This window comes from Hyperolius riggenbachi, chromosome 5 (genome assembly GCF_040937935.1).
Source record: "Hyperolius riggenbachi isolate aHypRig1 chromosome 5, aHypRig1.pri, whole genome shotgun sequence".
Taxonomy (NCBI): Eukaryota; Metazoa; Chordata; class Amphibia; order Anura; family Hyperoliidae; genus Hyperolius; species Hyperolius riggenbachi.
The window spans coordinates 446426612-446448525 of NC_090650.1; the positions used below are offsets into that span (position 1 = coordinate 446426612).

Below are 21914 nucleotides of genomic sequence, written 5' to 3' on the forward strand. Positions count from 1 at the left end.
CGCGCGATAAAGAGCACAAATCGGTGCTGACTCAGCGGTGCAAAGCTTATCACGCCTAAAGTCTTTTAGACGTGATAACTGAGTTATCACCGCTTTGTGAATCAGGCCCCATATATTTGAACGCCGTGCAACAAAATAAAATAATATTTATTCCATAGTTAATTGTATAATCATATAACTATATTGTATGTTATCCAATCTCCATGCAGTTGAGCAATACAAGCATGGCTGAAGCTCCTCAGAGAAGTCATCAGCCAGGACAATTCTCTTATCCCTCTAGAGACTCAGTGGTAGGTACCTTGTCTGCATCAATTATCCTTCTCAACTATAGACACTGTAGTCACAAGGATTATCTTCACCTGTCTGTCTGCTGCTGAGTCCCTCATTTGGGTGTAATGTGAAGGGGGACAAACATCATTTGACTTGGTGGCTAATTGATGATTAGATTTAATTATTTGGACTAAAATTAGAGCCCAAAAGTGCATGACTAATCATCCAAACAACCAATTTGGGGCCAAAATTTTAAGGTAGCCATACACTGGTCGATTGCCACCAGATCTACCAGCAGATAGATCCCTCTGTGATTGAATCTGATCAAAGAGGGATCTATTGGCTGCCTACACTGCAAAACAGATTTTGAATCGATTTCACTATGAAACCGATTCACCATCTGTGGAGTTGCCGCTGCCGCTGCCCCCCCCCGATACATTACCTGATCCGGCCGGCGCGAGTCCCCCGGTCTCAGCGATCGAGCAAAATCTTCCGCGCGGACAGATCGACGGGAACGATCAATTTTGGACGGAAACCGATCGTTCATTCGGCGTTTACGCAATGATTTTGCAGCAGATTCGATCACAGTGATCGAATCTGCTGTATATCGGTGGGAAATAGTATAAGTGTATGGGCCCCTTTACACATACAGTGGAGGAAATAATTATTTGACCCCTCACTGATTTTGTAAGTTTGTCCAATGACAAAGAAATGAAAAGTCTCAGAACAGTATCATTTCAATGGTAGGTTTATTTTAACAGTGGCAGATAGCACATCAAAAGGAAAATCGAAAAAATAACCTTAAATAAAAGATAGCAACTGATTTGCATTTCATTGAGTGAAATAAGTTTTTGAACCCCTACCAACCATTAAAAGTTCTGGCTCCCACAGAGTGGTTAGACACTTCTACTCAATTAGTCACCCTCATTAAGGACACCTGTCTTAACTAGTCACCTGTATACAAGACACCTGTCCACAGAATCAATCAATCAAGCAGACTCCAAACTCTCCAACATGGGAAAGACCAAAGAGCTGTCCAAGGATGTCAGAGACAAAATTGTAGACCTGCACAAGGCTGGAATGGGCTACAAAACCATTAGCAAGAAGCTGGGAGAGAAGGTGACAACTGTTGGTGCGATTGTTCGAAAATGGAAGGAGCACAAAATGACCATCAATCGACCTCGCTCTGGGGATCCATGCAAGATCTCACCTCGTGGGGTGTCAATGGTTCTGAGAAAGGTGAAAAAGCATCCTAGAACTACACGGGAGGAGTTAGTGAATGACCTCAAATTAGCAGGGACCACAGTCACCAAGAAAACCATTGGAAACACATTACACCGCAATGGATTAAAATCCTGCAGGGCTCGCAAGGTCCCCCTGCTCAAGAAGGCACCAGGGCCGGCGCTACCATTAAGGCAAAGGAGGCAGCTGCCCCAGGGCCCCAGAGCTTGTAGGGGCCCCCAGTGGCTACAAGAGGAAAAATTTTTTTTGCAAATCGGCCTTATAGTTTTTGAGAAAATCGATTTTAAAGTTTCAAAGGAAAAAAACAAAACACATTTAAAAACCTGTCGACTTTAATGGTTAATAGCAAATCCACCTTAAATGCTAGAAACCCTAAATTTGCAGGATATGTTAAGGAGATCGTTAGGAATAAGAGGAAAAAATAATTTTTCAAAAAGACCTTATAGTTTTTGAGAAAATCGATTTTAAAGTTTAGAAGGAAAAAAGTATACTTTTGAATGCTGTAAATGTCACTTTTAGTAGCAAACCTAACGGTAGTGTAATTTTACATGCATCAAACAAAAGCGCAATAAATTTTCTGACGGGGTTTCCAGGGGGTCTATACGCAGCCGCAGCGCTTTGGCCAGGGATCGCTATACAGCCGCAATATGGCTGTATGAAGATCCCTGGCATTTTTTCCTATTTTCCCAATTTTTTATGTTTCGAGTGTGGGAATTTAAAAAAAAAAAATTATGTGGGGTCCCCCCTCCTGAAACTTTTTAACCCCTTGTCCCCCATGCAGGCTGGGATAGCCAGAATGTGGAGCTCTGACCGATTGGGACTTTACACCCTGACTATACCAGCTGCAAAAAAGGTCCTCTAATGCCGACTTTTGTTCCAGGGTATATGTTGGGGGGTCCCCCAGGTTTATTTTGCCCTGGGGCCCCATTGTTGCTTAAACCGGCCCTGGAAGGCACATGTGCAGGCCCGTCTGAAGTTTGCCAATGAACACCTGAATGATTCTGTGAGTGACTGGGAGAAGGTGCTGTGGTCTGATGAGACCAAAATAGAGCTCTTTGGCATTAACTCAACTCGCTGTGTTTGGAGGAAGAAAAATGCTGCCTATGACCCCCAAAACACCGTCCCCACCGTCAAGCATGGGGGGTGGAAACATTTTGCTTTGGGGGTGTTTTTCTGCTAAGGGCACAGGACAACTTAATCGCATTAACGGGAAAATGGACGGAGCCATGTATCGTGAAATCCTGAACGACAACCTCCTTCCCTCTGCCAGGAAACTGAAAATGGGTCGTGGATGGGTGTTCCAGCACGACAATGACCCAAAACATACAGCAAAGGCAACAAAGGAGTGGCTCAAGAAGAAGCACATTAAGGTCATGGAGTGGCCTAGTCAGTCTCCGGACCTTAATCCAATAGAAAACCTATGGAGGGAGCTCAAGCTCAGAGTTGCACAGAGACAGCCTCAAAACCTTAGGGATTTAGAGATGATCTGCAAAGAGGAGTGGACCAACATTCCTCCTAAAATGTGTGCAAACTTGGTCATCAATTACAAGAAACGTTTGACCTCTGTGCTTGCAAACAAGGGTTTTTCCACTAAGTATTAAGTCTTTTATTGTTAGAGGGTTCAAAAACTTATTTCACTCAATGAAATGCAAATCAGTTGCTATCTTTTATTTAAGGTTATTTTTTCGATTTTCCTTTTGATGTGCTATCTGCCACTGTTAAAATAAACCTACCATTGAAATGATACTGTTCTGAGACTTTTCATTTCTTTGTCATTGGACAAACTTACAAAATCAGTGAGGGGTCAAATAATTATTTCCTTCACTGTACATTGTTGTGACATGTTCTAAGATGTTTATTTGACTTACTAGTTTGGATGCGTGGTGGAAAAACAAATTTGTGAAAAGCAACTAACACAACAAAACACCAAATGCTGTCCACAGAATGTACAATGTACCCCACCCACCTCAGTGCACAGTGTAATAAAATGTATTTGTATGTGGCTACCTCCTGCTATGTGCACCCTCAGACGTCCATACACTCTTTTTTCTTATCTCATTCCTATTAATTCCACATGCACACAAGTTACTAGTCAGACAAGTATTGCACATGTAATACAGGATCTTCTCAAAAAATTAGCATATTGTGATAAAGTTCATTATTTTCTGTAATGTACTGATAAACATTAGACTTTCATATATTTTAGATTCATTACACACAACTGAAGTAGTTCAAAGCCTTTTATTGTTTTAATATTGATGATTTTGGCATTTAGCTCATGAAAACCCAAATTTCCTATCTCAAAAAAATAGCATATCATGAAAAGGTTCTCTAAACGAGCTTTTAACCTAATCATCTGAATCAACTAATTAACTCTAAACACCTGCAAAAGATTCCTGAGGCTTTTAAAAACTCCCAGCCTGGTTCATTACTCAAAACCGCAATCATGGGTAGGACTGCCGACCTGACTGCTGTCCAGAAGGCCATCATTGACGCCCTCAAGCAAGAGGGTAAGACACAGAAAGAAATTTCTGAACGAATAGGCTGTTCCCAGAGTGCTGTATCAAGGCACCTCAGTGGGAAGTCTGTGGGAAGGAAAAAGTGTGGCAAAAAATGCTGCACAACGAGAAGAGGTGACCGGACCCTGAGGAAGATTGTGGAGAAGGACCGATTCCAGACCTTGGGGGACCTGTGGAAGCAGTGGACTGAGTCTGGAGTAGAAACATCCAGAGCCACCATGTACAGGTGTGTGCAGCAAAATGGGCTACAGGTGCCGCATTCCCCAGGTCAAGCCACTTTTGAACCAGAAACAGCGGCAGAAGCGCCTGACCTGTACTTGACACTGGACTTCAGGCATTTTGGCATTTCCCTCTCCCCAGTCTTCCTCCAGACTCTGGCACCTTGATTTCCGAATGACATGTAAAAGCTGCTTTCATCCGAAAAAAGTACTTTGGACCACTGAGCAAGAGTCCAGTGCCGCTTCTCTGTAGCCCAGGTCAGGCACTTCTGCCGCTGTTTCTGGTTCAAACGTGGCTTTACCTGGGGAATGCGGCACCTGTAGACCATTTCCTGCACACGGTGGCTCTGGATGTTTCTACTCCAGACTCAGTCCACTGCTTCCGCAGGTCCCCCAAGGTCTGGAATCGGTCCTGCTCCACAATCTTCCTCAGGGTCCGGTCACCTCTTCTCGTTGTGCAGCATTTTCTGCCACACTTTTTCCTTCCCACAGACTTCTCACTGAGGTGCCTTGATACAGCACTCTGGGAACAGCCTATTCGTTCAGAAATTTCTTTCTCTGTCTTACCCTCTTGCTTGAGGGTGTCAATGTTGGCCTTCTGGACAGCAGTCAGGTTGGCAGCCTTACCCATGATTGCGGTTTTGAGTAATGAACCAAGCTGGGAGTTTTTAAAAGCCTCAGGAATCTTTTGCAGGTGTTTAGAGTTAATTCATTGATTCAGATGATTAGGTTAATAGCTCGTTTAGAGAACCTTTTCATGATATGCTAATTTTTTGAGATAGGAATTTTGGGTTTTCGTGAGCTGTATGCCAAAATCATCAATATTAAAACAATAAAAGGCTTTTAACTACTTCAGTTGTGTGTAATGAATGTAAAATATATGAAAGTCTAAAGTTCATCAGTACATTACAGAAAATAATGAACTTTATCACAATATGCTAATTTTTTGAGAAGATCCTGTATATAGTGTAATGTTCCCGGAGGGGCAGGGAACAATAAACACTATGGGGGACAAGGTTATTGGTTTTGTTGTGTTTGGGGTTTGTCTCTATATTGATAATCATTACTTCAGCGTACCTGATCAATCACGCTGGCCTAACAGTTTGCTTCATTCCTGAAAACAATATATATGACTATGGTAGGATTAGAGTGTGAGCTCCTCTGAGGACAGTCAGTGACATGACTATGTACTCTGTAATGTGCTGCAGAAGATGTCAGTGCTATATAAATACATAATAATAATATGGTAGGACATTAGACTATGACTATGGTAGGATTAGAGTGTGAGCCCCTCTGAGGACAGTCAGTGACATGACTATGTGCTCTGTAATGTGCTGCAGAAGATGTCAGTGCTATATAAATACATAATAATAATATGGTAGGACATTAGACTATGACTATGGTAGGATTAGAGTGTGAGCTCCTCTGAGGACAGTCAGTGACATGACTATGTACTCTGTAATGTGCTGCAGAAGATGTCAGTGCTATATAAATACATAATAATAATATGGTAGGACATTAGACTATGACTATGGCAGGGATTAGAGTGTGAGCCCCTCTGAGGACAGTCAGTGACATGACTATGTACTCTGTAATGTGCTGCAGAAGATGTCAGTGCTATATAAATACATAATAATAATATGGTAGGACATTAGACTATGACTATGGTAGGGATTAGAGTGTGAGCCCCTCTGAGAACAGTCAGTGACATGACTATGTACTCTGTAATGTGCTGCAGAAGATGTCAGTGCCATATAATACATAATAATAATATGGTAGGACATTACACTATGATTATGGTAGGATTAGAGTGTGAGCTCCTCTGAGGACAGTCAGTGACATGACTATGTACTCTGTAAAGTGCTGCAGAAGATGTCAGTGCTATATAAATACATAATAATAATATGGTAGGACATTAGACTATGACTATGGTAGGATTAGACTGTGAGCTCCTCTGAGGACAGTCAGTGACATGACTATGTACTCTGTAATGTGCTGCAGAAGATGTCAGTGCTATATAAATACATAATAATAATAATATGGTAGGACATTAGGCTATGACTATGGCAGGGATTAGAGTGTGAGCTCCTCTGAGGACAGTCAGTGACATGACTATGTACTCTGTAAAGTGCTGCAGAAGATGTCAGTGCTATATAAATACATAATAATAATATGGTAGGACATTAGACTATGACTATGGTAGGATTAGAGTGTGAGCTCCTCTGAGGACAGTCAGTGACATGACTATGTACTCTGTAATGTGCTGCAGAAGATGTCAGTGCTATATAAATACATAATAATAATATGGTAGGACATTAGACTATGACTATGGTAGGATTAGACTGTGAGCTCCTCTGAGGACAGTCAGTGACATGACTATGTACTCTGTAATGTGCTGCAGAAGATGTCAGTGCTATATAAATACATAATAATAATAATATGGTAGGACATTAGGCTATGACTATGGCAGGGATTAGAGTGTGAGCTCCTCTGAGGACAGTCAGTGACATGACTATGTACTCTGTAAAGTGCTGCAGAAGATGTCAGTGCTATATAAATACATAATAATAATATGGTAGGACATTAGACTATGACTATGGTAGGATTAGAGTGTGAGCTCCTCTGAGGACAGTCAGTGACATGACTATGTACTCTGTAAAGTGCTGCAGAAGATGTCAGTGCTATATAAATACATAATAATAATATGGTAGGACATTAGACTATGACTATGGTAGGATTAGAGTGTGAGCTCCTCTGAGGACAGTCAGTGACATGACTATGTACTCTGTAATGTGCTGCAGAAGATGTCAGTGCTATATAAATACATAATAATAATATGGTAGGACATTAGACTATGACTATGGTAGGATTAGAGTGTGAGCTCCTCTGAGGACAGTCAGTGACATGACTATGTACTCTGTAATGTGCTGCAGAAGATGTCAGTGCTATATAAATACATAATAATAATAATATGGTAGGACATTAGGCTATGACTATGGCAGGGATTAGAGTGTGAGCTCCTCTGAGGACAGTCAGTGACATGACTATGTACTCTGTAAAGTGCTGCAGAAGATGTCAGTGCTATATAAATACATAATAATAATATGGTAGGACATTAGACTATGACTATGGTAGGATTAGAGTGTGAGCTCCTCTGAGGACAGTCAGTGACATGACTATGTACTCTGTAATGTGCTGCAGAAGATGTCAGTGCTATATAAATACATACTAATAATATGGTAGGACATTAGACTATGACTATGGTAGGATTAGAGTGTGAGCTCCTCTGAGGACAGTCAGTGACATGACTATGTACTCTGTAATGTGCTGCAGAAGATGTCAGTGCTATATAAATACATAATAATAATATGGTAGGACATTAGACTATGACTATGGTAGGATTAGAGTGTGAGCTCCTCTGAGGACAGTCAGTGACATGACTATGTACTCTGTAATGTGCTGCAGAAGATGTCAGTGCTATATAAATACATAATAATAATATGGTAGGACATTAGACTATGACTATGGTAGGATTAGAGTGTGAGCTCCTCTGAGGACAGTCAGTGACATGACTATGTACTCTGTAATGTGCTGCAGGAGATGTCAGTGCTATATAAATACATAATAATAATATGGTAGGACATTACACTATGACTATGTAGGATTAGATTGTGAGCTCCTCTGAGGACAGTCAGTGACATGACTATGTACTCTGTAATGTGCTGCAGAAGCTGTCACTGCTATATAAATACATAATAATAATATGGTGGGACATTAGACTATGACTATGGTAGGATTAGAGTGTGAGCTCCTCTGAGGACAGTCAGTGACATGACTATGTACTCTGTAATGTGCTGCAGGAGATGTCAGTGCTATATAAATACATAATAATAATATGGTAGGACATTACACTATGACTATGTAGGATTAGATTGTGAGCTCCTCTGAGGACAGTCAGTAACATGACTATGTACTCTGTAATGCGCTGCAGGAGATGTCAGTGCTATATAAATACATAATAATAATAATATGGTAGGACATTAGACTAGGACTATGGTAGGATTAGAGTGTAAGCTCCTCTGAGGACAGTCAGTGACATGACTATGTACTCTGTAATGTGCTGCAGAAGATGTCAGAGCTATATAAATACATAATAATAATATGGTAGGACATTAGACTATGACTATGGTAGGATTAGAGTGTGAGCTCCTCTGAGGACAGTCAGTGACATGACTATGTACTCTGTACAGTGCTGCAGGAGATGTCAGTGCTATATAAATACTAATAATAATATGGTAGGACATTAGACTATGACTATGGTAGGATTAGAGTGTGAGCTCCTCTGAGGACAGTCAGTGACATGACTATGTACTCTGTAATGTGCTGCAGGAGATGTCAGTGCTATATAAATACTAATAATAATATGGTGGGACATTACACTATGACTATGGTAGGATTAGAGTGTGAGCTCCTCTGGGGACAGTCAGTGACATGACTGTGTACTCTGTAATGTGCTGCAGAAGATGTCAGTGCTATATAAATACATAATAATATGGTAGGACATTAGGCTATGACTATGGTAGGATTAGATAGTGAGCCCCTCTGAGGACAGTCAGTGACATGACTGTGTACTCTGTAATGTGCTGCAGAAAATTTCAGTGCTATATAAATACATAATAATATGGCAGGACATTAGACTATGACTATGGTAGGATTAGAGTGTGAGCTCCTCTGAGGACAGTCAGTGACATGACTATGTGCTCTGTAATGTGCTGCAGAAGATGGCAGTGCTATATAAATACATAATAATAATATGGTAGGACATTACACTATGACTATGGTAGGATTAGATTGTGAGCTCCTCTGAGGACAGTCAGTGACATGACTATGTACTCTGTAATGTGCTGCAGAAGATGTCAGTGCTATATAAATACATAATAATAATATGGTAGGACATTACACTATGACTATGGTAGGATTAGATTGTGAGCTTCTCTGAGGACAGTCAGTGACATGACTATGTACTCCGTAATGTGCTGCAGGAGATGTCAGTGCTATATAAATACATAATAATAATATGGTAGGACCTTAGACTATGACTATGGTAGGATTAGAGTGTGAGCTCCTCTGAGGACAGTCAGTGACATGACTATGTACTCTGTAATGTGCTGCAGAAGATGTCGGTGCTATATAAATACATAATAATAATATGGTAGGACATTAGGCTATGACTATGGTAGGATTAGAGTGTGAGCTCCTCTGAGGACAGTCAGTGACATGACTATGTACTCTGTAATGTGCTGCAGGAGATGTCAGTGCTATATAAATACATAATAATAATATGGTAGGACATTAGACTATGACTATGGTAGGATTAGAGTGTGAGCTCCTCTGAGGACAGTCAGTGACATGACTATGTACTCTGTAATGTGCTGCAGAAGATGTCAGTGCTATATAAATACATAATAATAATATGGCAGGACATTACACTATGACTATGGTAGGATTAGAGTGTGAGCTCCTCTGAGGACAGTCAGTGACATGACTATGTACTCTGTAATGTGCTGCAGGAGATGTCAGTGCTATATAAATACATAATAATAATATGGTAGGACATTAGACTATGACTATGGTAGGATTAGAGTGTGAGCTCCTCTGAGGACAGTCAGTGACATGACTATGTACTCTGTAATGTGCTGCAGAAGATGTCAGTGCTATATAAATACATAATAATAATATGGTAGGACATTAGACTATGACTATGGTAGGATTAGACTGTGAGCTCCTCTGAGGACAGTCAGTGACATGACTATGTACTCTGTAATGTGCTGCAGAAGATGTCAGTGCTATATAAATACATAATAATAATAATATGGTAGGACATTAGGCTATGACTATGGCAGGGATTAGAGTGTGAGCTCCTCTGAGGACAGTCAGTGACATGACTATGTACTCTGTAAAGTGCTGCAGAAGATGTCAGTGCTATATAAATACATAATAATAATATGGTAGGACATTAGACTATGACTATGGTAGGATTAGAGTGTGAGCTCCTCTGAGGACAGTCAGTGACATGACTATGTACTCTGTAATGTGCTGCAGAAGATGTCAGTGCTATATAAATACATAATAATAATATGGTAGGACATTAGACTATGACTATGGTAGGATTAGAGTGTGAGCTCCTCTGAGGACAGTCAGTGACATGACTATGTACTCTGTAATGTGCTGCAGAAGATGTCAGTGCTATATAAATACATAATAATAATAATATGGTAGGACATTAGGCTATGACTATGGCAGGGATTAGAGTGTGAGCTCCTCTGAGGACAGTCAGTGACATGACTATGTACTCTGTAAAGTGCTGCAGAAGATGTCAGTGCTATATAAATACATAATAATAATATGGTAGGACATTAGACTATGACTATGGTAGGATTAGAGTGTGAGCTCCTCTGAGGACAGTCAGTGACATGACTATGTACTCTGTAATGTGCTGCAGAAGATGTCAGTGCTATATAAATACATAATAATAATATGGTAGGACATTAGACTATGACTATGGTAGGATTAGAGTGTGAGCTCCTCTGAGGACAGTCAGTGACATGACTATGTACTCTGTAATGTGCTGCAGAAGATGTCAGTGCTATATAAATACATAATAATAATATGGTAGGACATTAGACTATGACTATGGTAGGATTAGAGTGTGAGCTCCTCTGAGGACAGTCAGTGACATGACTATGTACTCTGTAATGTGCTGCAGAAGATGTCAGTGCTATATAAATACATAATAATAATATGGTAGGACATTAGACTATGACTATGGTAGGATTAGAGTGTGAGCTCCTCTGAGGACAGTCAGTGACATGACTATGTACTCTGTAATGTGCTGCAGGAGATGTCAGTGCTATATAAATACATAATAATAATATGGTAGGACATTACACTATGACTATGTAGGATTAGATTGTGAGCTCCTCTGAGGACAGTCAGTGACATGACTATGTACTCTGTAATGTGCTGCAGAAGCTGTCACTGCTATATAAATACATAATAATAATATGGTGGGACATTAGACTATGACTATGGTAGGATTAGAGTGTGAGCTCCTCTGAGGACAGTCAGTGACATGACTATGTACTCTGTAATGTGCTGCAGGAGATGTCAGTGCTATATAAATACATAATAATAATATGGTAGGACATTACACTATGACTATGTAGGATTAGATTGTGAGCTCCTCTGAGGACAGTCAGTAACATGACTATGTACTCTGTAATGCGCTGCAGGAGATGTCAGTGCTATATAAATACATAATAATAATAATATGGTAGGACATTAGACTAGGACTATGGTAGGATTAGAGTGTGAGCTCCTCTGAGGACAGTCAGTGACATGACTATGTACTCTGTAATGTGCTGCAGAAGATGTCAGAGCTATATAAATACATAATAATAATATGGTAGGACATTAGACTATGACTATGGTAGGATTAGAGTGTGAGCTCCTCTGAGGACAGTCAGTGACATGACTATGTACTCTGTACAGTGCTGCAGGAGATGTCAGTGCTATATAAATACTAATAATAATATGGTAGGACATTAGACTATGACTATGGTAGGATTAGAGTGTGAGCTCCTCTGAGGACAGTCAGTGACATGACTATGTACTCTGTAATGTGCTGCAGGAGATGTCAGTGCTATATAAATACTAATAATAATATGGTGGGACATTACACTATGACTATGGTAGGATTAGAGTGTGAGCTCCTCTGGGGACAGTCAGTGACATGACTGTGTACTCTGTAATGTGCTGCAGAAGATGTCAGTGCTATATAAATACATAATAATATGGTAGGACATTAGGCTATGACTATGGTAGGATTAGATAGTGAGCCCCTCTGAGGACAGTCAGTGACATGACTGTGTACTCTGTAATGTGCTGCAGAAAATTTCAGTGCTATATAAATACATAATAATATGGCAGGACATTAGACTATGACTATGGTAGGATTAGAGTGTGAGCTCCTCTGAGGACAGTCAGTGACATGACTATGTGCTCTGTAATGTGCTGCAGAAGATGGCAGTGCTATATAAATACATAATAATAATATGGTAGGACATTACACTATGACTATGGTAGGATTAGATTGTGAGCTCCTCTGAGGACAGTCAGTGACATGACTATGTACTCTGTAATGTGCTGCAGAAGATGTCAGTGCTATATAAATACATAATAATAATATGGTAGGACATTACACTATGACTATGGTAGGATTAGATTGTGAGCTTCTCTGAGGACAGTCAGTGACATGACTATGTACTCCGTAATGTGCTGCAGGAGATGTCAGTGCTATATAAATACATAATAATAATATGGTAGGACCTTAGACTATGACTATGGTAGGATTAGAGTGTGAGCTCCTCTGAGGACAGTCAGTGACATGACTATGTACTCTGTAATGTGCTGCAGAAGATGTCGGTGCTATATAAATACATAATAATAATATGGTAGGACATTAGGCTATGACTATGGTAGGATTAGAGTGTGAGCTCCTCTGAGGACAGTCAGTGACATGACTATGTACTCTGTAATGTGCTGCAGGAGATGTCAGTGCTATATAAATACATAATAATAATATGGTAGGACATTAGACTATGACTATGGTAGGATTAGAGTGTGAGCTCCTCTGAGTACAGTCAGTGACATGACTATGTACTCTGTAATGTGCTGCAGAAGATGTCAGTGCTATATAAATACATAATAATAATATGGCAGGACATTACACTATGACTATGGTAGGATTAGAGTGTGAGCTCCTCTGAGGACAGTCAGTGACATGACTATGTACTCTGTAATGTGCTGCAGGAGATGTCAGTGCTATATAAATACATAATAATAATATGGTAGGACATTAGACTATGACTATGGTAGGATTAGAGTGTGAGCTCCTCTGAGGACAGTCAGTGACATGACTATGTACTCTGTAATGTGCTGCAGAAGATGTCAGTGCTATATAAATACATAATAATAATATGGTAGGACATTAGACTATGACTATGGTAGGATTAGAGTGTGAGCTCCTCTGAGGACAGTCAGTGACATGACTATGTACTCTGTAATGTGCTGCAGGAGATGTCAGTGCTATATAAATACATAATAATAATATGGCAGGACATTACACTATGACTATGGTAGGATTAGAGTGTGAGCTCCTCTGAGGACAGTCAGTGACATGACTATGTACTCTGTAATGTGCTGCAGGAGATGTCAGTGCTATATAAATACATAATAATAATATGGTAGGACATTAGACTATGACTATGGTAGGATTAGAGTGTGAGCTCCTCTGAGGACAGTCAGTGACATGACTATGTACTCTGTAATGTGCTGCAGAAGATGTCAGTGCTATATAAATACATAATAATAATATGGTAGGACATTAGACTATGACTATGGTAGGATTAGAGTGTGAGCTCCTCTGAGGACAGTCAGGGACATGACTATGTACTCTGTAATGTGCTGCAGAAGATGTCAGTGCTATATAAATACATAATAATAATAATATGGTAGGACATACTATGACTATGGCAGGGATTAGAGTGTGAGCTCCTCTGAGGACAGTCAGTGACATGACTATGTACTCTGTAATGTGCTGCAGAAGATGTCAGTGCTATATAAATACATAATAATAATATGGTAGGACATTAGACTATGACTATGGCAGGATTAGAGTGTGAGCTCCCCTGGGGACAGTCAGTGACATGACTATGTACTCTGTAAAGTGCTGCAGAAGATGTCAGTGCTATATAAATACATAATAATAATATGGTAGGACATTAGACTATGACTATGGTAGGATTAGAGTGTGAGCTCCTCTGAGGACAGTCAGTGACATGACTATGTACTCTGTAATGTGCTGCAGAAGATGTCAGTGCTATATAAATACATAATAATAATATGGTAGGACATTAGACTATGACTATGGTAGGATTAGAGTGTGAGCTCCTCTGAGGACAGTCAGTGACATGACTATGTACTCTGTAATGTGCTGCAGAAGATGTCAGTGCTATATAAATACATAATAATAATATGGTAGGACATTAGACTATGACTATGGCAGGATTAGAGTGTGAGCTCCCCTGGGGACAGTCAGTGACATGACTATGTACTCTGTAAAGTGCTGCAGAAGATGTCAGTGCTATATAAATACATAATAATAATATGGTAGGACATTAGACTATGACTATGGTAGGATTAGAGTGTGAGCTCCTCTGAGGACAGTCAGTGACATGACTATGTACTCTGTAATGTGCTGCAGAAGATGTCAGTGCTATATAAATACATAATAATAATATGGTAGGACATTAGACTATGACTATGGTAGGATTAGAGTGTGAGCTCCTCTGAGGACAGTCAGTGACATGACTATGTACTCTGTAATGTGCTGCAGAAGATGTCAGTGCTATATAAATACATAATAATAATAATATGGTAGGACATTAGGCTATGACTATGGCAGGGATTAGAGTGTGAGCTCCTCTGAGGACAGTCAGTGACATGACTATGTACTCTGTAAAGTGCTGCAGAAGATGTCAGTGCTATATAAATACATAATAATAATATGGTAGGACATTAGACTATGACTATGGTAGGATTAGAGTGTGAGCTCCTCTGAGGACAGTCAGTGACATGACTATGTACTCTGTAATGTGCTGCAGAAGATGTCAGTGCTATATAAATACATAATAATAATATGGTAGGACATTAGACTATGACTATGGTAGGATTAGAGTGTGAGCTCCTCTGAGGACAGTCAGTGACATGACTATGTACTCTGTAATGTGCTGCAGAAGATGTCAGTGCTATATAAATACATAATAATAATAATATGGTAGGACATTAGGCTATGACTATGGCAGGGATTAGAGTGTGAGCTCCTCTGAGGACAGTCAGTGACATGACTATGTACTCTGTAAAGTGCTGCAGAAGATGTCAGTGCTATATAAATACATAATAATAATATGGTAGGACATTAGACTATGACTATGGTAGGATTAGAGTGTGAGCTCCTCTGAGGACAGTCAGTGACATGACTATGTACTCTGTAATGTGCTGCAGAAGATGTCAGTGCTATATAAATACATACTAATAATATGGTAGGACATTAGACTATGACTATGGTAGGATTAGAGTGTGAGCTCCTCTGAGGACAGTCAGTGACATGACTATGTACTCTGTAATGTGCTGCAGAAGATGTCAGTGCTATATAAATACATAATAATAATATGGTAGGACATTAGACTATGACTATGGTAGGATTAGAGTGTGAGCTCCTCTGAGGACAGTCAGTGACATGACTATGTACTCTGTAATGTGCTGCAGAAGATGTCAGTGCTATATAAATACATAATAATAATATGGTAGGACATTAGACTATGACTATGGTAGGATTAGAGTGTGAGCTCCTCTGAGGACAGTCAGTGACATGACTATGTACTCTGTAATGTGCTGCAGGAGATGTCAGTGCTATTTAAATACATAATAATAATATGGTAGGACATTACACTATGACTATGTAGGATTAGATTGTGAGCTCCTCTGAGGACAGTCAGTGACATGACTATGTACTCTGTAATGTGCTGCAGAAGCTGTCACTGCTATATAAATACATAATAATAATATGGTGGGACATTAGACTATGACTATGGTAGGATTAGAGTGTGAGCTCCTCTGAGGACAGTCAGTGACATGACTATGTACTCTGTAATGTGCTGCAGGAGATGTCAGTGCTATATAAATACATAATAATAATATGGTAGGACATTACACTATGACTATGTAGGATTAGATTGTGAGCTCCTCTGAGGACAGTCAGTAACATGACTATGTACTCTGTAATGCGCTGCAGGAGATGTCAGTGCTATATAAATACATAATAATAATAATATGGTAGGACATTAGACTAGGACTATGGTAGGATTAGAGTGTGAGCTCCTCTGAGGACAGTCAGTGACATGACTATGTACTCTGTAATGTGCTGCAGAAGATGTCAGAGCTATATAAATACATAATAATAATATGGTAGGACATTAGACTATGACTATGGTAGGATTAGAGTGTGAGCTCCTCTGAGGACAGTCAGTGACATGACTATGTACTCTGTACAGTGCTGCAGGAGATGTCAGTGCTATATAAATACTAATAATAATATGGTAGGACATTAGACTATGACTATGGTAGGATTAGAGTGTGAGCTCCTCTGAGGACAGTCAGTGACATGACTATGTACTCTGTAATGTGCTGCAGGAGATGTCAGTGCTATATAAATACTAATAATAATATGGTGGGACATTACACTATGACTATGGTAGGATTAGAGTGTGAGCTCCTCTGGGGACAGTCAGTGACATGACTGTGTACTCTGTAATGTGCTGCAGAAGATGTCAGTGCTATATAAATACATAATAATATGGTAGGACATTAGGCTATGACTATGGTAGGATTAGATAGTGAGCCCCTCTGAGGACAGTCAGTGACATGACTGTGTACTCTGTAATGTGCTGCAGAAAATTTCAGTGCTATATAAATACATAATAATATGGCAGGACATTAGACTATGACTATGGTAGGATTAGAGTGTGAGCTCCTCTGAGGACAGTCAGTGACATGACTATGTGCTCTGTAATGTGCTGCTGAAGATGGCAGTGCTATATAAATACATAATAATAATATGGTAGGACATTACACTATGACTATGGTAGGATTAGATTGTGAGCTCCTCTGAGGACAGTCAGTGACATGACTATGTACTCTGTAATGTGCTGCAGAAGATGTCAGTGCTATATAAATACATAATAATAATATGGTAGGACATTACACTATGACTATGGTAGGATTAGATTGTGAGCTTCTCTGAGGACAGTCAGTGACATGACTATGTACTCCGTAATGTGCTGCAGGAGATGTCAGTGCTATATAAATACATAATAATAATATGGTAGGACCTTAGACTATGGCTATGGTAGGATTAGAGTGTGAGCTCCTCTGAGGACAGTCAGTGACATGACTATGTACTTTGTAATGTGCTGCAGAAGATGTCGGTGCTATATAAATACATAATAATAATATGGTAGGACATTAGGCTATGACTATGGTAGGATTAGAGTGTGAGCTCCTCTGAGGACAGTCAGTGACATGACTATGTACTCTGTAATGTGCTGCAGGAGATGTCAGTGCTATATAAATACATAATAATAATATGGTAGGACATTAGACTATGACTATGGTAGGATTAGAGTGTGAGCTCCTCTGAGGACAGTCAGTGACATGACTATGTACTCTGTAATGTGCTGCAGAAGATGTCAGTGCTATATAAATACATAATAATAATATGGTAGGACATTAGACTATGACTATGGTAGGATTAGACTGTGAGCTCCTCTGAGGACAGTCAGTGACATGACTATGTACTCTGTAATGTGCTGCAGAAGATGTCAGTGCTATATAAATACATAATAATAATAATATGGTAGGACATTAGGCTATGACTATGGCAGGGATTAGAGTGTGAGCTCCTCTGAGGACAGTCAGTGACATGACTATGTACTCTGTAAAGTGCTGCAGAAGATGTCAGTGCTATATAAATACATAATAATAATATGGTAGGACATTAGACTATGACTATGGTAGGATTAGAGTGTGAGCTCCTCTGAGGACAGTCAGTGACATGACTATGTACTCTGTAATGTGCTGCAGAAGATGTCAGTGCTATATAAATACATAATAATAATATGGTAGGACATTAGACTATGACTATGGTAGGATTAGAGTGTGAGCTCCTCTGAGGACAGTCAGTGACATGACTATGTACTCTGTAATGTGCTGCAGAAGATGTCAGTGCTATATAAATACATAATAATAATAATATGGTAGGACATTAGGCTATGACTATGGCAGGGATTAGAGTGTGAGCTCCTCTGAGGACAGTCAGTGACATGACTATGTACTCTGTAAAGTGCTGCAGAAGATGTCAGTGCTATATAAATACATAATAATAATATGGTAGGACATTAGACTATGACTATGGTAGGATTAGAGTGTGAGCTCCTCTGAGGACAGTCAGTGACATGACTATGTACTCTGTAATGTGCTGCAGAAGATGTCAGTGCTATATAAATACATAATAATAATATGGTAGGACATTAGACTATGACTATGGTAGGATTAGAGTGTGAGCTCCTCTGAGGACAGTCAGTGACATGACTATGTACTCTGTAATGTGCTGCAGAAGATGTCAGTGCTATATAAATACATAATAATAATATGGTAGGACATTAGACTATGACTATGGTAGGATTAGAGTGTGAGCTCCTCTGAGGACAGTCAGTGACATGACTATGTACTCTGTAATGTGCTGCAGAAGATGTCAGTGCTATATAAATACATAATAATAATATGGTAGGACATTAGACTATGACTATGGTAGGATTAGAGTGTGAGCTCCTCTGAGGACAGTCAGTGACATGACTATGTACTCTGTAATGTGCTGCAGGAGATGTCAGTGCTATATAAATACATAATAATAATATGGTAGGACATTACACTATGACTATGTAGGATTAGATTGTGAGCTCCTCTGAGGACAGTCAGTGACATGACTATGTACTCTGTAATGTGCTGCAGAAGCTGTCACTGCTATATAAATACATAATAATAATATGGTGGGACATTAGACTATGACTATGGTAGGATTAGAGTGTGAGCTCCTCTGAGGACAGTCAGTGACATGACTATGTACTCTGTAATGTGCTGCAGGAGATGTCAGTGCTATATAAATACATAATAATAATATGGTAGGACATTACACTATGACTATGTAGGATTAGATTGTGAGCTCCTCTGAGGACAGTCAGTAACATGACTATGTACTCTGTAATGCGCTGCAGGAGATGTCAGTGCTATATAAATACATAATAATAATAATATGGTAGGACATTAGACTAGGACTATGGTAGGATTAGAGTGTGAGCTCCTCTGAGGACAGTCAGTGACATGACTATGTACTCTGTAATGTGCTGCAGAAGATGTCAGAGCTATATAAATACATAATAATAATATGGTAGGACATTAGACTATGACTATGGTAGGATTAGAGTGTGAGCTCCTCTGAGGACAGTCAGTGACATGACTATGTACTCTGTACAGTGCTGCAGGAGATGTCAGTGCTATATAAATACTAATAATAATATGGTAGGACATTAGACTATGACTATGGTAGGATTAGAGTGTGAGCTCCTCTGAGGACAGTCAGTGACATGACTATGTACTCTGTAATGTGCTGCAGGAGATGTCAGTGCTATATAAATACTAATAATAATATGGTGGGACATTACACTATGACTATGGTAGGATTAGAGTGTGAGCTCCTCTGGGGACAGTCAGTGACATGACTGTGTACTCTGTAATGTGCTGCAGAAGATGTCAGTGCTATATAAATACATAATAATATGGTAGGACATTAGGCTATGACTATGGTAGGATTAGATAGTGAGCCCCTCTGAGGACAGTCAGTGACATGACTGTGTACTCTGTAATGTGCTGCAGAAAATTTCAGTGCTATATAAATACATAATAATATGGCAGGACATTAGACTATGACTATGGTAGGATTAGAGTGTGAGCTCCTCTGAGGACAGTCAGTGACATGACTATGTGCTCTGTAATGTGCTGCAGAAGATGGCAGTGCTATATAAATACATAATAATAATATGGTAGGACATTACACTATGACTATGGTAGGATTAGATTGTGAGCTCCTCTGAGGACAGTCAGTGACATGACTATGTACTCTGTAATGTGCTGCAGAAGATGTCAGTGCTATATAAATACATAATAATAATATGGTAGGACATTACACTATGACTATGGTAGGATTAGATTGTGAGCTTCTCTGAGGACAGTCAGTGACATGACTATGTACTCCGTAATGTGCTGCAGGAGATGTCAGTGCTATATAAATACATAATAATAATATGGTAGGACCTTAGACTATGACTATGGTAGGATTAGAGTGTGAGCTCCTCTGAGGACAGTCAGTGACATGACTATGTACTCTGTAATGTGCTGCAGAAGATGTCGGTGCTATATAAATACATAATAATAATATGGTAGGACATTAGGCTATGACTATGGTAGGATTAGAGTGTGAGCTCCTCTGAGGACAGTCAGTGACATGACTATGTACTCTGTAATGTGCTGCAGGAGATGTCAGTGCTATATAAATACATAATAATAATATGGTAGGACATTAGACTATGACTATGGTAGGATTAGAGTGTGAGCTCCTCTGAGTACAGTCAGTGACATGACTATGTACTCTGTAATGTGCTGCAGAAGATGTCAGTGCTATATAAATACATAATAATAATATGGCAGGACATTACACTATGACTATGGTAGGATTAGAGTGTGAGCTCCTCTGAGGACAGTCAGTGACATGACTATGTACTCTGTAATGTGCTGCAGGAGATGTCAGTGCTATATAAATACATAATAATAATATGGTAGGACATTAGACTATGACTATGGTAGGATTAGAGTGTGAGCTCCTCTGAGGACAGTCAGTGACATGACTATGTACTCTGTAATGTGCTGCAGAAGATGTCAGTGCTATATAAATACATAATAATAATATGGTAGGACATTAGACTATGACTATGGTAGGATTAGAGTGTGAGCTCCTCTGAGGACAGTCAGTGACATGACTATGTACTCTGTAATGTGCTGCAGGAGATGTCAGTGCTATATAAATACATAATAATAATATGGCAGGACATTACACTATGACTATGGTAGGATTAGAGTGTGAGCTCCTCTGAGGACAGTCAGTGACATGACTATGTACTCTGTAATGTGCTGCAGGAGATGTCAGTGCTATATAAATACATAATAATAATATGGTAGGACATTAGACTATGACTATGGTAGGATTAGAGTGTGAGCTCCTCTGAGGACAGTCAGTGACATGACTATGTACTCTGTAATGTGCTGCAGAAGATGTCAGTGCTATATAAATACATAATAATAATATGGTAGGACATTAGACTATGACTATGGTAGGATTAGAGTGTGAGCTCCTCTGAGGACAGTCAGTGACATGACTATGTACTCTGTAATGTGCTGCAGGAGATGTCAGTGCTATATAAATACATAATAATAATATGGTAGGACATTAGACTATGACTATGGTAGGATTAGAGTGTGAGCTCCTCTGAGGACAATCAGTGACATGACTATGTACTCTGTAATGTGCTGCAGGAGATGTCAGTGCTATATAAATACATAATAATAATATGGTAGGACATTAGACTATGACTATGGTAGGATTAGAGTGTGAGCTCCTCTGAGGACAGTCAGTGGCATGACTATGTACTCTGTAATGTGCTGCAGAAGATGTCAGTGCTATATAAATACATAATAGTAATATGGTAGGACATTAGACTATGACTATGGTAGGATTAGAGTGTGAGCTCCTCTGAGGACAGTCAGTGACATGACTATGTACTCTGTAATGTGCTGCAGAAGATGTCAGTGCTATATAAATACATAATAATAATATGGTAGGACATTAGACTATGACTATGGTAGGATTAGAGTGTGA

At 39.5% G+C, this 21914-nt stretch overlaps 1 long non-coding RNA gene across 1 annotated transcript in view; it reads left to right on the plus strand.

Moving 5' to 3' along the window:
• The first annotated feature begins 209 nt into the window (after positions 1–209).
• Positions 210–21914, plus strand: part of LOC137517939 (uncharacterized) — a 50270-nt gene continuing 28565 nt past the window's right edge. The window contains exon 1 of the long non-coding RNA XR_011020716.1: positions 210–290. This is a non-coding gene — a long non-coding RNA (uncharacterized lncRNA). The remainder of the gene's footprint in view (positions 291–21914) is intronic.